We start from the raw sequence: 14,183 nt of genomic DNA, 5'->3' as shown, positions 1-14,183 counted from the left end.
TTGACGGAATCTTCAGTGAGAGTCTTCAATCATGACAGCTCTTCAGTGAGAGTCTTTAGGAACTCTTCCTGGAATTATGTACCCGGAACTTTCTCTGGCTCTAACTTTCATCAGACTCCCCTATCATCATGCTGGGATCGCCGTCTAGAATTCGTTATCACCATTGAAATCAACTCCTGGCTTTATCAGTTTAAACTTCTTCTCAGGTTCTGATGTATCTCCTGGCTTTCCGTAGCAACAGGATCAGAAACCTGCACAACTCAAACACTCTGTCACAAACAAACAAAATTGTGATTCAACTTAATGAATCAACTAAACATTCGAGAATCTTCACATGTAAAAATTTATCCAACTTTCCAAAATCTGATTAAACATTTCAAACCAAATTAACCAAACCATCTGTTCATCATGTTTATCCTTTAAGATTTTGAATTTCAGCTCTCCAATATCAGTTGTCGAAAATCTTTTTGGATTTTTTCTGTAAGAAAGTAAATGCAATAACAAAAATTAAATGCAGAAATGAAATATATACAAACATATTTTTTTTGTGAATTTGTGCAAGAGGATCATATCAGCTGCCGACTAAACACTAGCACCGTTAAGCTATTATTTCATTTTAAGCTTTTAAACAGTTCGCGTTGATTGTCGATATATTGATCCACTTAAATTCTCACAAAATGTTCAACCTGTTCGGGATACAGAATTAGTGTTTTAGAACTTAAACCTCTATATGTGTCCCACCTCAGTATATACTCCCGTATCCCGACCCCAGTATTCAGTCTTACAGGTGAGTATACCACAGCTGGTATCTGTTAAGGGGTAAGTGCGAGGGCCGTGAGAGCTCAGGTCGATACTTCCGTATACACAGAGAGATGACGGCTTCGACTTTAAGGTGTGTCCCCTTTAGAGGATCTTTTGTTTTCAACAGCAGCGACTATCAATTTTATTGTTTCATCAGCATGCTGAGAGCGAGCTTATATTTCAAAGCGTTTTGCAGAAAGTATTATCCGAGGACTAGGTCAGTACTTCCATACAGCAGAAGTCCCGGGATAATACCCCAGATATCACTGAGCATAAAGACCTAGTATCTCAGAATACGGGACCCTTCAAATAGGATTTCAGGGGTTACCTATATATCCTGGAGGTGTTCCCCACGTAGACGCAAGTGAAATTTATGTTTATATCCCAAACTGATCTACTAATTTTGTGAAAACCTACCGGCACATCTTTAGCGAGACTGCTTAATTGCATTTATACATTACAAATCTTTAGCGTACTGTGCCAATCTAGCTAATGTACTATCATTTCCCCTTTTTCCGCACCAAAACTCTTTTTTAATTTTTCCGATGTTTTTGACATTTTCAAATTTTCTAATTTTTTTAAAAATTTTTCTCCCCCGAAAATCAAAATATGTTTCAATTTTGATTTTCCGGGAAAACAGTACAAATTTGACAAATTGATGAGAATCACTTCAATTCTCCATCCACCTGGCATAAACAATCAGAACTCCCCCTCACAACAAACTATTTTCCCATAATGATTTCAAAACACTCAAGTTTATTTTAATCAAAATGGTTTTTCCGGAAAATAAATTTTACCACTTGTAGGTTTATCAATAACAAGTTCGGGGATGTGGTTTATCATATTGTCATTCAACCACTTGTAGGAAAAATTCAAGTACAAATTAATGTTCTTGATTTACCATATGCAGATACGCACAAACAAATCTTCAAACCTGTTTTTCAACCAATTACCATCTGTTGATTGAATTCTCAAGGTGCCGATTCCTACTCCTCGCTTACAAACCTGGGAGTTCCGGCAAGTCCTGCAAAAACTTCTCAAACACATTATACAAACATGATAAAGAATGATGCCGATTCCTAATCCACAATTACCAACTTGGGATCTCTGGCAAGTCAGGTTTTTCTATTTAAACAGATTCACCCAAGCCTGACAGTCCTTGGGTGATTTTGAATTCTTGTTCAACAATGGTGGAAAATTTACATCATCCATTGTTACACCTGAATTCTCCTTTTTTACCTCAACCAATAGCTCCTCTGGCTTTGAAGAACCAGAATCATTGCCAGCACATGGCTTGTCTGACTTTTGCCTGTCAGATTCATTGCCTGAAGGTGGCTTGTCTGACATTGACATGTCCGATTCATCGCCGACCATTTTCTTCTTCTTCTTTTCTTCTTTCGTCCTCAGATTTGTATCCAATGAATTCGTCTTGCTCGACTTTGCAATCGAGGGAGTCGAATTATCAGAACTCTTATTTTTACCAACAGATGAACCCGAGGACAAAATCTTCTCGAGATACTCTCTCGCCTTCTTCCTCTTTTTCCTCAGTCTGTCTTTCTGCCCCTGTGAAAGTTTAACTTTCTTTTCTTGAATTGTCTGTTCTTGAACTTTAGGTTTTAGAACCTTCTGTTCATGGGGCTTGACTTTGACTGGAATCTTTGCCAATTTCTGAGACTTAGCCCTCAATTTGTCATTCGATCTCCTTGGGCAATCTCTGGCAATGTGACCTTTGATTTGACAGTTATATCATCTTCTCGTCTCAAAACTCCAACTCTGGCAGTTAACAGCAATGTGTCCTTGATAACCACATTGGTAACACACTCTGTTATCCTACCAATCACCATTTTCAGCCCAAATACTCAGATCAAAGCATTGTTTGGCTTAGTGATATTCCTTTCTCCTGTTGATTGCTGGATTTGACTTTTGAGCACTGTGGTCCGATATGCACCACTTATTACCAACAATTTTTGAGTTTTCATTTTTTACTTTTTGTAATTTTTGATTTTGATTGGATGATCGATCTGATGAACGTTTATTATCTTTTTGAACATTTTTCTCATTTTTATTTTTTGTTTCTGTTCCACTTTCTTCTTCAAAGGTTTTTGCTTAGAGCATTCACCTTTTTCAGTTGATTGCATAACAGTTTTCTGAAATTTTTCTTTTAATTTCAAAAACAATTTTTGTTTTTCAATTTTTCATTTTCATCATCAGATTTCTCATCGCAATCTTCAACTTTGACATTGTCAAAGTTTGTGACATCGTCACTTATTGGAACTGAATTGATTGGTTTCGGACAGGGAAAATTCAAACTGTCTGATGCAGTCACAAAACCTATCAATTTCTTTTCAAGTTCATTAATCTTGTTTCTTGAATTCTCGGCTTCATTTTCAAGCTGAGATATTCTTTCAAGATGAGACTTGATTGATTTTTCATTCACATTCTTCATTTTTTCAAGAACAGACTTTTCATTTTCCAAATCTTTTATCTGTTCTTGAAATTTCGTTTCATTTGATTTCAAGTTTTTGTTCTCAAGCTTTATCTAGAAGTCTTCATTTTCTGAGGATTTCTTGTTGCTTTCAAAGTCTTTTTCTAACTCTTTGATTTTCTTTTGAGCACATTCACCTTCTTTTTCAAGTTTAATAATTTTCTGAAGATGGGAATTTATTATTTTTTGCTTTTCAATGTTGTTTTGACTAAAAACATTTCTCCCATCTTCAAGAATTTTTATTTGACTTTGAAATTCTTTCTCTGCTTTTAGTTCTCTATTTCAAAAACTTTCATTTTATCTTTCAACTTCTGGTTTTCCAATGTCAAACTGTTAAAATTACTTAACAGTTTGTCATTTTCAACTTTTAGTTTCTCACAAATTTCCTGAAACATAAGAATCTGTGTAATATCAGCTTGCTTCTCGTCTTCCAACTTCTTGACTTCCGATGTCAAACTTTCCGCATTCTTCAAGAGTTTGTCATTCTCAGTCTTGAAGCTATCACATTTGAAGCACACTGTTTCAGAACTTGAAGTTTCATACTTCACAGATTCTTCAATCTTTGGATCTTGTTCTTTCTCTATCTTATATGTACCTGCATCAAAGATTGTAACAAGATCAAGAGGATTTCTATTATCATCAATATAACAACCTCTTTTCATATCATATACCAAATTTCTTTTTGCTGCCCAACAAACATTGATTCTTTTATTTATTTCAATTATCACATCTAAATTCAAATCATCCAAATTCATTTTTATCTTATCCAACACATCTCTCTTCTTTTGATAATTCTCATAATCGTGATTTTTAAGTTTTCTAATGAATTTATTTAGAGATAATTTTGAAAAACTACAATCTTTTCTCAAATTTTTCAAACAATCATCCCATTCAGCTGATAATCCATTAGCAAACTTTGATACTATATCAGCTTCTGTTATTACTATTTGATTTTCTTTCAAATAGTCAATCAAACGATCAAAACGTTTCTCCAAATCATCCAATTTTTCATCTTTCTTACTCAGAAAACATTCAAAACGTTTACTCCAAATCTCTTTGGGCAATTTCTGATAAGAACTACTGAGATATCCTCGATACCAATCATTTAACCTTTTAAGGTCATTGTTTTCTTGTTCATTAAAAATCATTGTCATTTTTCTAACAATCCCGACACTTTTTCTCTCAAAATAACCTCTAGTGTCACAATATCACAATAAGCAAAACCACTAAAGTGTCACAAAAGCGGAACCAACTTATTGTCACAATGAGCGGAACCTTGTGTGTCTTATAAGCAAACCTCAAGTGTCTTATAATCGGACTTCAATTGTTTCAAAGAGCGGACCCACTACTGTTACAATGAGCGGATCACAAGAGCGGACCTCAACTAAATGTAACTACAAGCGGACCTCTTGAGCGAACCTACAACAAATATGTTCCTAAAAGCAAACCTCTTGAGCAGACCTACAAATAAAATGTCTTTGGAGCAGACCTGTGATGCAATTTAGAGCGGACCTTCTCAAAAAAATGTCCGAATAAGCGGACTGGAACTTGTCAAATAAGCGGAACTATCAAATGTCCGAATAAGCGGAACCACTTCGCACATCAATTTGGTCCATTTTTGTCCGTATTTTGGTCCGAAACTTTCCAGAGTTTGTTAATGTCCAATGACACACAGTTTGTGAAATTTTGATCCAATTTTGACCGTTAAAATTTTCTGAATTGATGAAAGAAGGTGTAGAAATTAGAATTTTTGAGCGAAAACGAGCTAAACGGTAAGAACTCTTCCTCCAGAGCTCCGATACCACTTGTAGGAACGTTATACGACCTAACGAGTCGATCAGAAGAGTGCTCAGACAGAATCAGAGGCGGAATTCATTGATTCTGTCTTTGTTTAGCTTGATTTCACTAATTTGTCTCTGTTTATTGCACTTGATAACAATTTACAAGCTCTGGAGACTATTCGGCAGGGCTTCGCCGTTACACCACCTAACTGCTCCTCCTAGGTTCGCTCATCTATCACCTATATATAGGACAAGGTGGTTCGCTTATATGGACTTGTCCATATAAGCGGACCTCATGTGTTCAAATAAGCGGACCTACAAGCTTATGACCATATGAGCGGACCTATATGGATGACACACAAGCGGACCTACTACCTTTTCATATAAGCGGACTTATCTAACTCATGTGTTTCTTGATTTTCGTTCACTGTACAATCAGCCCTAACCTAAGACTCGAACTAAGATGTAGTCGACAGACAACTGCACCAACAGTTTTCGTCAGGAGGAAGGAATTGATTACGAAGAAGTTTTTGCTCTAGTTGCAAGATTGGAGGCAATCAGAATATTCCTGGCATATGCATCATACAAGAATTTCAAAGTTTTTCAGATGGACGTAAAGAGTGCTTTTCTATATGGGAAAGTAAAGGAAGAAGTCTACGTGTGTCAGCCTCCGGGTTTCGAAGATCCTCATTTTCCAGGTCGCTATTACAAGTTGGACAAAGCCCTCTGTGGTCTTCACCAAGCTCCACGTGCTTGGTACGAGACATTGTCAACTTATCTTTTGAAGTATGGTTACACTAGAGGAACGATTGACATAACTCTCTTCACCAAATGAATCGGAGAAGACGTAATGCTAGTTCAGATTTATGTGGACGATATCATCTTCGGGTCAACAAATGAGGAATTATGTAAAGAATTCGAGACCGTGATGAAGGCAAAGTTTGAAATGAGCATGATGGGAGAACTCACGTTCTTCTTAGGGCTAGAAGTGAACCAAAAGGAGGACGGCATTCTTATTCATCAGGCTAAGTACATTCGGGATATTCTCGCAAAGTACAACATGAATAACTGCACAGTTGCAAGCACCCCGTTCGCCTCTCAGACGGAGCTTACTCTAGATCTTCAAGGAAAACTAGTGAACAGGTCCTTTTACCGCTCAATGATAGGCTTTCTGATGTACTTAACTGCAAGCAGGCCTGACATTATGTGGGCTGTCTGTATCTGTGCTCGTTTTTAGACAAATCCCAAAGAATCACATGAAACTGCTGTGAAGCGTGTCACACCCTGGCTTTGCGGAAGCGTGGTTAATTTGGTGTGACTTCTTAATACCATAGCTTAATCATAACAAGCTATATGAAATAAAAAAAATATGCAAGATCATCCATTAAAAATAAAAATATGAAACATTGTCTTAATGGGTTAACACCTAACAACCATAACTTGTCTAAACATTACAAATGCAGCTTTAAGTAAACATGGTTCAGGGACTGTGACTTGTCCAGGAAAGAGTCACAAGTCTCGAACCCTGGATGACCTCGGGCCTAATGCAGCGGAAAACAAGCCATACCGCGCCAGATCGTTAATTTCCTGAAATACGTGTAAGTTGAAAAATCAACAATAATGTTGAGCGAGTTCATGCGAAAGTGCGTAAACAAACCTTTATCTTTATCAAAAACCTGGTATGTAGCAAATAAGGAAAAAGAGATCACCAATGGTTTGCAAGGCCATTGATATGTGTGAAGTGCAAGTAGGGATGACTCAAACCTAGCGAATTTATGCGTCGGGCACTAAGTCACCCCGAGGTCCGTTATGCTGGACCTGGGGCTGGGGGCTCGCTACACCCAGATAGATCTACCGCTCCTGTCCCTCGGTCCTACTACGAGGATTAATGGCCTCAAGTTGTGCCTACCCACTCACATGATCTAAGTAGTAAACCTCCTTACGCTAACCATACCATGTATAAACATATTCATAATCATTGTAACATGTATTTCACCCCCGCAGTTTATAAAACTGAAAACAGTTAAGAGAAAAGGGGGACATGAACTCACAGTGAGTGCGTCACAATACCAAGTAATCCAAATATCCAACTGCTGCGCAACGACCTACATGTGCTAATTCTATTAGACGGATGGCCGTGCCTTAGCTTTATAGTTTACATTTTCGGGAAACGGTTAGACAACCGTTCCGTGTATATACTTGGTAGAAAATCTCCTTCCCAAGGATGGGGGAATTAATACATGTGCGTGTTTATAATATTAAGTCTCACTTAATATATTTTGTTTCTCATTCCAAAATATATTTATTTTTCTCAAAAATAATATATTTTCTCTTTACATAATACTTTCCAAAATAATACGTTGACAAGATACGCATTTGTGAATATTTCCGTATAAAGCGTAAGTTACGTTTTGGCGATTAAGTGGTAATAGTAATTACCATTGTAACTTATATGTTTGTCGTAAAGGCGTTGGTATTATTTTGGGTTCGACAAAGTTAGTAAATATTATTTTTACTCTAAAAATAATATTAAAAATAATATTTATACATTTTCACAAAATAATCATAAACAGTGTTGTGAAAAATATATTTATCGAATAAATATTTATCACGTTTATTTTTGTGAAAACCCCACCTCCGAATATTTGTAAATAAAGTCATGGCGAAATATATTTGAAAATATGTCAAAAGTAGTCTAACACTTGTAAATAATTCTAAGTGTTATATTTTAGAAAATTTCGCCAGAGTTTCCCCTGTAACTGGAGGTGGCCACGCTTTCAAGCGTATCATTTTCTTTTACAAATCACTTCAACAATTCTTTTAAATCAACCAATCAATTTCCAACACATTACACAAGTTTCAACACTTCAAACTTGTAGACTAGTATGTAAAATCACAATATTACATGAACTTGTAGTTTTTCTAAAACTATTGTGTAGATCTCGTTACATTTAGTGGATCTATGTATAAAATAGTTTAGTCTTGCAAAAACCCCGTTTTTAGAACAAATCATCCTTTACAACTTCCCGACAACTTTTATAAAAATTGTTATTTTGTCGGATCTTTTCGTTTCACAAGTGTTTATACACTTGTAGTTTATAAAAATCACCTTTGTTAACATGTTATCCAACTTATATAAAACATGATTTTCTCGACACTTGGTTCTACGAATGTACCACTTATACATACGTAGATCGGCTCGTTTTAAATACTATTTTTCATGTCAAAACACTTTTACACAAGTTCATGCTTCTCGTGTGGTGGAGTTTCACCTTTTAACCCTTGTACCAAAAGAAACAAGTGTATGTCAAGATTCGGGATCTTAACAAAGTCGGGTTAAACGATGATAAGAGCCACCACATCGTAGATCGGGCCTCAATAACCAACATATTCAAGTACTACGACTTTTACACGCGTTATATGCTTTTAACCAATGATATTCGAGTTTTAGTAGACTTTTTAGATTCAAAAGATGGGTTACCGACTTTTAACCGTTAAAAATCCTTTTAACCACTTTAGATACGATCAAGAACAAGTTTTAAATGTTATACCTCTAGCTCGGGGCTAGGGAAGATCTTTGGCGAAAATGGCGTGGATAAAAGCAAATGAACGTGGTCCTTCAACTTCCGTTTGCTTCAAGCTTCCTCGTACGTGATCCCCGACACTTGTATGAGCTTGGAACTTGCAAGACGAAAACCGAAACGGATGGATGGCTTGGGGGTGCTCTCGGCCGAGAAGAGAGGAGCAAGAGAGAGTGAGAGTGGGTGTTGGAAAGTGTGAGAAGTCTTGTGAGTGGTGGAGGGTTTATATAGAAAAATTAAGCGTTATCGTCCATCGGTTCACAAGGCCTCTAGATATCCACGAAATCTAATAAAATAATAAAAAGTGTACCCTCTAGTTCCATTAGAATGGAACCGGCCTAAAGGGGGGGGGGTGGGGTCACCCGGTTGGATCTTGATCGTTCAGTTAGAGTTTAGTTTGGTTAAGTCGGTTACTTTTAGGGATTAACCCCGTTAGTTGTTTAATGCGTTATAAGGCGGGTGTTAGGGTAATCAGGGACCCTAACTGGCTCAGAAAAATACCAATAATATTTCTGGTAATATTTTTATGTTCCGGGTATAGTCCGGTTGTTCGGTTGGATAGTAATCCGTTAAAGTGCTTAAGTAATCCTTTAAGCGTCGTAATTAATATTTTTAGCGACACAATTTATTCTGCAAAGTGTCAGGAATAATTCCTCGTATTTTGGCACTTTATTAGTTAGCTAGAAGCTAGTGTGTTGCTAAAAGTGTTGTGTTTTGTGCTTAAAATACGTTTTTGGCACATCCAATCTCTGTATCTTATTCCTAGAGACGCAATTATACAACCCTTGTATTCCTACACACACTATGGGTGTAGTAAAATATTTCTGGCTCATACAGGCCTTTAGAGGCAGTGTCTGCCTGATGCTGGCTATATCAGCATGTCAAATAGGTTATCCGTTCAAGTGCTACTGTACTTTTGTGCATCATGTTTGTCACTAGAGTTCAGTAAGTAAATAATGTAGTGACAGGAAATCAAAGTATGATGCAGATATGTACAAGTATCAACAATCAAGTAGCAGTTTATCAGAAATCTCAGTTAAGCACAGTAATTAGGCAACAATTAATAGTAAATTAAGTCGTACGGATACCTGGTTTTGTGAGGTTGTCACATTCTCCCCCCGTTAAATAAATTTCGTCCTGAAATTTCAAATTCTGCTTGTAGAAGCAGGGTTCTCAGGAAATAAGTGGGGGTTGACGGGTGGTCCTTGGGACAACCCTTAAGCATGTTAAGATATGAAATAATCCTCCATTTAACCGCGTAATTATCTTGAATTAGATAACTACGATGCTTATGTTTCAGGTGCGAATTAGGAGATAAGAGATGGATAAAAGGCAGCTTATGGATGCTTTGGTGGAAAACGGGTTGAGAGAAGAACACAGGACAAAACATAGGAGTCAAGGATGCTGAGTACCGTAAATTACGGCTCCACCGTAATTTACGGTAGACTTGATTCTTGTTGATTCCTGCACCGTAACACAGGCTTGATTCACCGTAACAATCTGATGGCCACCGTAAATTACGGTGGAGCCGTAATTTACGGTGGTGCCTGAACGTGAAATGTGTAACTGCCACAATATACTCGTTTTTTGTGTGTCTTTTGGTATTATCTCATCATTGACGGTTCTTGGAGACTTTGGGAGCGAATTTGGAGTACTTGCTTGGTTTGTGAACATTTCTAAACATTCGGTTTGTGTTTTTAATCTTTATGAACATTAGATTGATGTTGATGATGATTCACCGAGCCATGTCCGGCTAAACTCTTCGGTGATCATCCTAGGTGAATGTTTCTAAGACTTTTGTGTGTTAAATTTCTGCATTTCTAGAATGATATCTTGCGTTGCTTGAATGTCATGGTGTATGTTTGATTGATTGTAGCGTGTTAATCCATATTACAATTTCTAGTCTCGATCGTACGTTCTTGGTGCCGTTGGCAACCGAGATATCACGGGAAGGGTTAGGGTTGGTTATTGGTTAATAGGTCATCGGGAAACAACCTCGCATTATCTAATCCGAGTACTTTGTTCCCTTTTATCACTTCAATCACACATACACGAGTTATGTCTATGTAACTCTTTCTAGTGAAATTGCACACAACTGTTCGAAGAAACTGAATCTTAGGGTGATCACTGTTTTCTCCTAATTGTTTACAACCTACTTTGATTTGAATTAGTTCTTAATTTAGTTTTCCAAAACAACAATCCACAATCTTGAATTTTAATTTTCTGCAAGTTAGTTTAATTTTAGTATAAATACAAAGCTACACAATCAACACATTTTCCACATACTCCCTGAGTTCGATACCCTACTACCGCTAACTACAGTTGTTTAGGGATTAAATTTGCGTGACCCACGACATCACGTCAAATTTTGGCGCCGTTGCCGGGGAGTAGTGCGCAACGTGTGTTAATTTCATAGTTTTGTTTGTTATTTTCGGGTTTACGCTGGTTGTGTTTAGTGTGCAGGTACTTGAGGTGTATGCATACTAGAGGCTCTCACAGGTCATCACCGCTATCGTTTGATCCGGAAATTGAAAGAACGTTACGACAAAACCGAGTTTTAGTAAGAGAAAACAAAATCATTGGTTCACCTACTTCACCCATTACACCGAGAAACATCATGGCTGATTCTCAGATTCCACTTACAACCAGTCAAACAACCTCATCCTTTATACCTACTTCCACCCAACCATCACCAAACACTACATTACCTAATACCACCGCTGGATTTACACCAACCAATTCCACTCAACCAATCACCACTCAAAATGAGCCTACCATCACTTACGATCCATCCACCACAATCCCACCATTATCTCACTTCTTTCCCCCAACTACGGGTCAATCATCATCTACCTTCACAATTGCACCCAATTCAACTATTGTGCATACTACCCCATCCTTTAGACCACAACAATCGGGTTTTCAGTATTCAAACATTCCATTTGGGCAAACCTCGGGAATGCAAGGGGGTGATTATGATGAGGAATTTGAAGACTTTGAGGGGTATGAAGATGATGGGTACGGTTATGGAGATTATGGTGATCAAGGGGATTTTGGGTATGTTCAAAGTCAATCTCAAGGGATGGCGAGTGTTGGTGGAATGCAACATCAACAACTTATACCACAACACATTCGGCCAAGACCACAAGGGCCACCAATGCCACAACCGATTCCATTGCAACAGGTCCGGCCACAACATGTACACCAACAACCATTTCAAAGACCGCCTCAGCGCCCACCGATGCGACCACAACAGTTTCAACAACCGATCGCACCACAAGGGCAAGTACCAAGACCGAATGGGCCGATTATTCCGAGAGGTAGGTATGGTGTGCCACGAAGACATCTTAGAGAACAAGCAAGGGGAATAGAGGCACATTTCAGGCCAATCATTACTCAAAACCCCTCACCGGTGGTTATCCCTCACAACAACCAAGGGAGAACTTTTGAAGTAAGAACAAACTCGTTGCAAAGTTTACCGAAGTATAAAGGGTTAGCAACGGAGGAGCCGTATTTCCATCTAGAGGCCTATGACTCAATTTGCAACACTTTTGGGAGTCAAGGTTTTTCGGCCGATGAAGTCAAGTTAGTCTTATTTCAGTTTTCGTTGGAAGAGAAAGCTAAGAAATGGTTCTATACATTACCTTCAGCATCAATTTATACATGGGGGGAGATGCAACAAACCTTTTTGGATGAATTCTACACCGCCCAAAAGACTAATGATGCGCGGAAGGGGTTGAGAAGCTTTCAACAACAACACGGTGAGATGTTCCATGAGGCGTTTGAGCGTTTTAACATGATGATTAAAAACTGCCCTCATCATGGGATTGAGTTATGGGAGTTAATGAACGCTTTTCATGAGGGGTTAAGTGCCGAAGATGCACGGGATTTAATGTCTATCACCGGAGGGACATTTGGAACGAATTATGAGAATGAAGATTGGGAGTTTTTGGAGAATATGGCAACTACATCAAAAAGGAAAGCCCAAGCTTCGAGGAGAGCCCGACCGACAACTAACCGACCACAAGTGCATGCCATAGATGAAGGTAATATTCAAACTACTAATCAAATTTATGATGTGTGTGCTTTGTGTAATGAAATAGGTCACGCGGCTGAAAATTGCCAAGGAATGTTGGAAGGGCAATATGAGGAAGTTCATGCGGTCCAAGGTCAAGGCCAAGGAGGAGGTGGTAGGAACTACAACAACATGAATTCTAATACCTACCACCCCGGGTTGAGGAATCATCCGAATTTTAGATATGGGAACCCGTCAAATCAAGCGAACCCAAATTTTCAAGGTAGCCAAGGTAATTTTGGTTCACGGCCATCTTATAATAACCAAGGTGGGTACCGGGGTGGAAATAACCAAGGGTATCAAAAACAATACCAAACGGGTCAAGATCAAAGGGGATCTTCGGGTGGAAATGAGGTGATGGAGATGCTTAAAAGCATGCAATTGGAAATGCAAAAGCGGAATCAACTTGATGAAGTGCGGATGCAAAAAGATGAGGTTCGCGATAAAAGCATCCAGTCACTAACGACTCAAATGGGGCAATTAGCAACCGATGTGGCGGAACTAAAGAAAGGTAAGGGTCAACTTCCAAGCGATACAAAGGTAAACCCTTCACATGGTTCGTCACGAGGTAATGTTAATATTAACCATGTTAGTGTGTTAAGAAGTGGGAAAGAGTTTAAGGCCAATTTGTCACCCGAATTGGTCGAGGGGGTGGTTGAGGACATTACGGGAATGGAAAGTGATGATGAACTTGCACCGGTTAAACCACAAGAAACAACTATTAAAAAACCGGGGTTGGGTGAAAGTGAAAAAAGTAAAAATGAAAAGAATGAAAAAATAGAGGGTGAACCGAGTCAAGTTCCATTCCCATCGGCTTTACTTGACCCGGGAAAGAAAAATGTTATTGTGTCAAGGGGTCCTCAAAAAGAGGAAATGTGGGATATGTTCAAACAAGTTAAAATAAATCTCCCACTTCTTGATGCAATAAAACAAGTTCCCGCTTATGCAAAATTTTTAAAAGAATTATGCACACAAAAGAGGCAAAACAAGAAAAAAGTGCCTAAGCGGGTAGATTTGACCGGGCAAGTGAGTGCGGTGTTGAATGGGGAGCTTCCTCCTAAGCTCCAAGATCCAGGCACGCCATTGATTAATGTACAAGTTGGTAATTTTCAAATGGCTAAGGCGTTGCTAGATCTTGGAGCCGGAGTTAGCATTTTACCGGGGGGATTATACGACCAATATGACTTTGGTCCATTAGCAAGGGTGGAGACGACGGTTGTTTTGGCCGATTTGTCTCATAAGTTGCCCCGGGGTATGGTTCAAAATGTTATTGTTAAAATTGATGAGTTTTACTACCCGGTGGACTTTTTGGTTTTGGACTACTCATCGGGGGACCCTAAACAACAACAGAACATAATTTTGGGTCGGCCATTTTTAAGCACCGCACATGCTATTATCGATTGTAGATTTGGTACGGTTGATATGGCATTCGGAAATCGAAAAATGCGTTTGAATGTTTT

At 38.4% G+C, this 14,183-nt stretch overlaps 1 non-coding gene across 1 annotated transcript; it reads right to left on the bottom strand.

The window, feature by feature from the left end:
• Positions 1–12,370: 12,370 nt before the first annotated feature.
• LOC118488661 lies at positions 12,371–12,476 on the bottom strand. The gene has a single exon (XR_004885205.1). It is a non-coding gene; the product is annotated as a small nucleolar RNA R71 (small nucleolar RNA).
• Positions 12,477–14,183: the final 1,707 nt, after the last annotated feature.

The sequence above is a fragment of the Helianthus annuus genome, chromosome 16 (assembly GCF_002127325.2).
Source record: "Helianthus annuus cultivar XRQ/B chromosome 16, HanXRQr2.0-SUNRISE, whole genome shotgun sequence".
NCBI classification, from domain to species: Eukaryota; Viridiplantae; Streptophyta; class Magnoliopsida; order Asterales; family Asteraceae; genus Helianthus; species Helianthus annuus.
The sequence above is the reverse complement of the archived record's forward strand: the minus strand, read 5'-3'. Positions and strand labels throughout refer to the sequence as shown.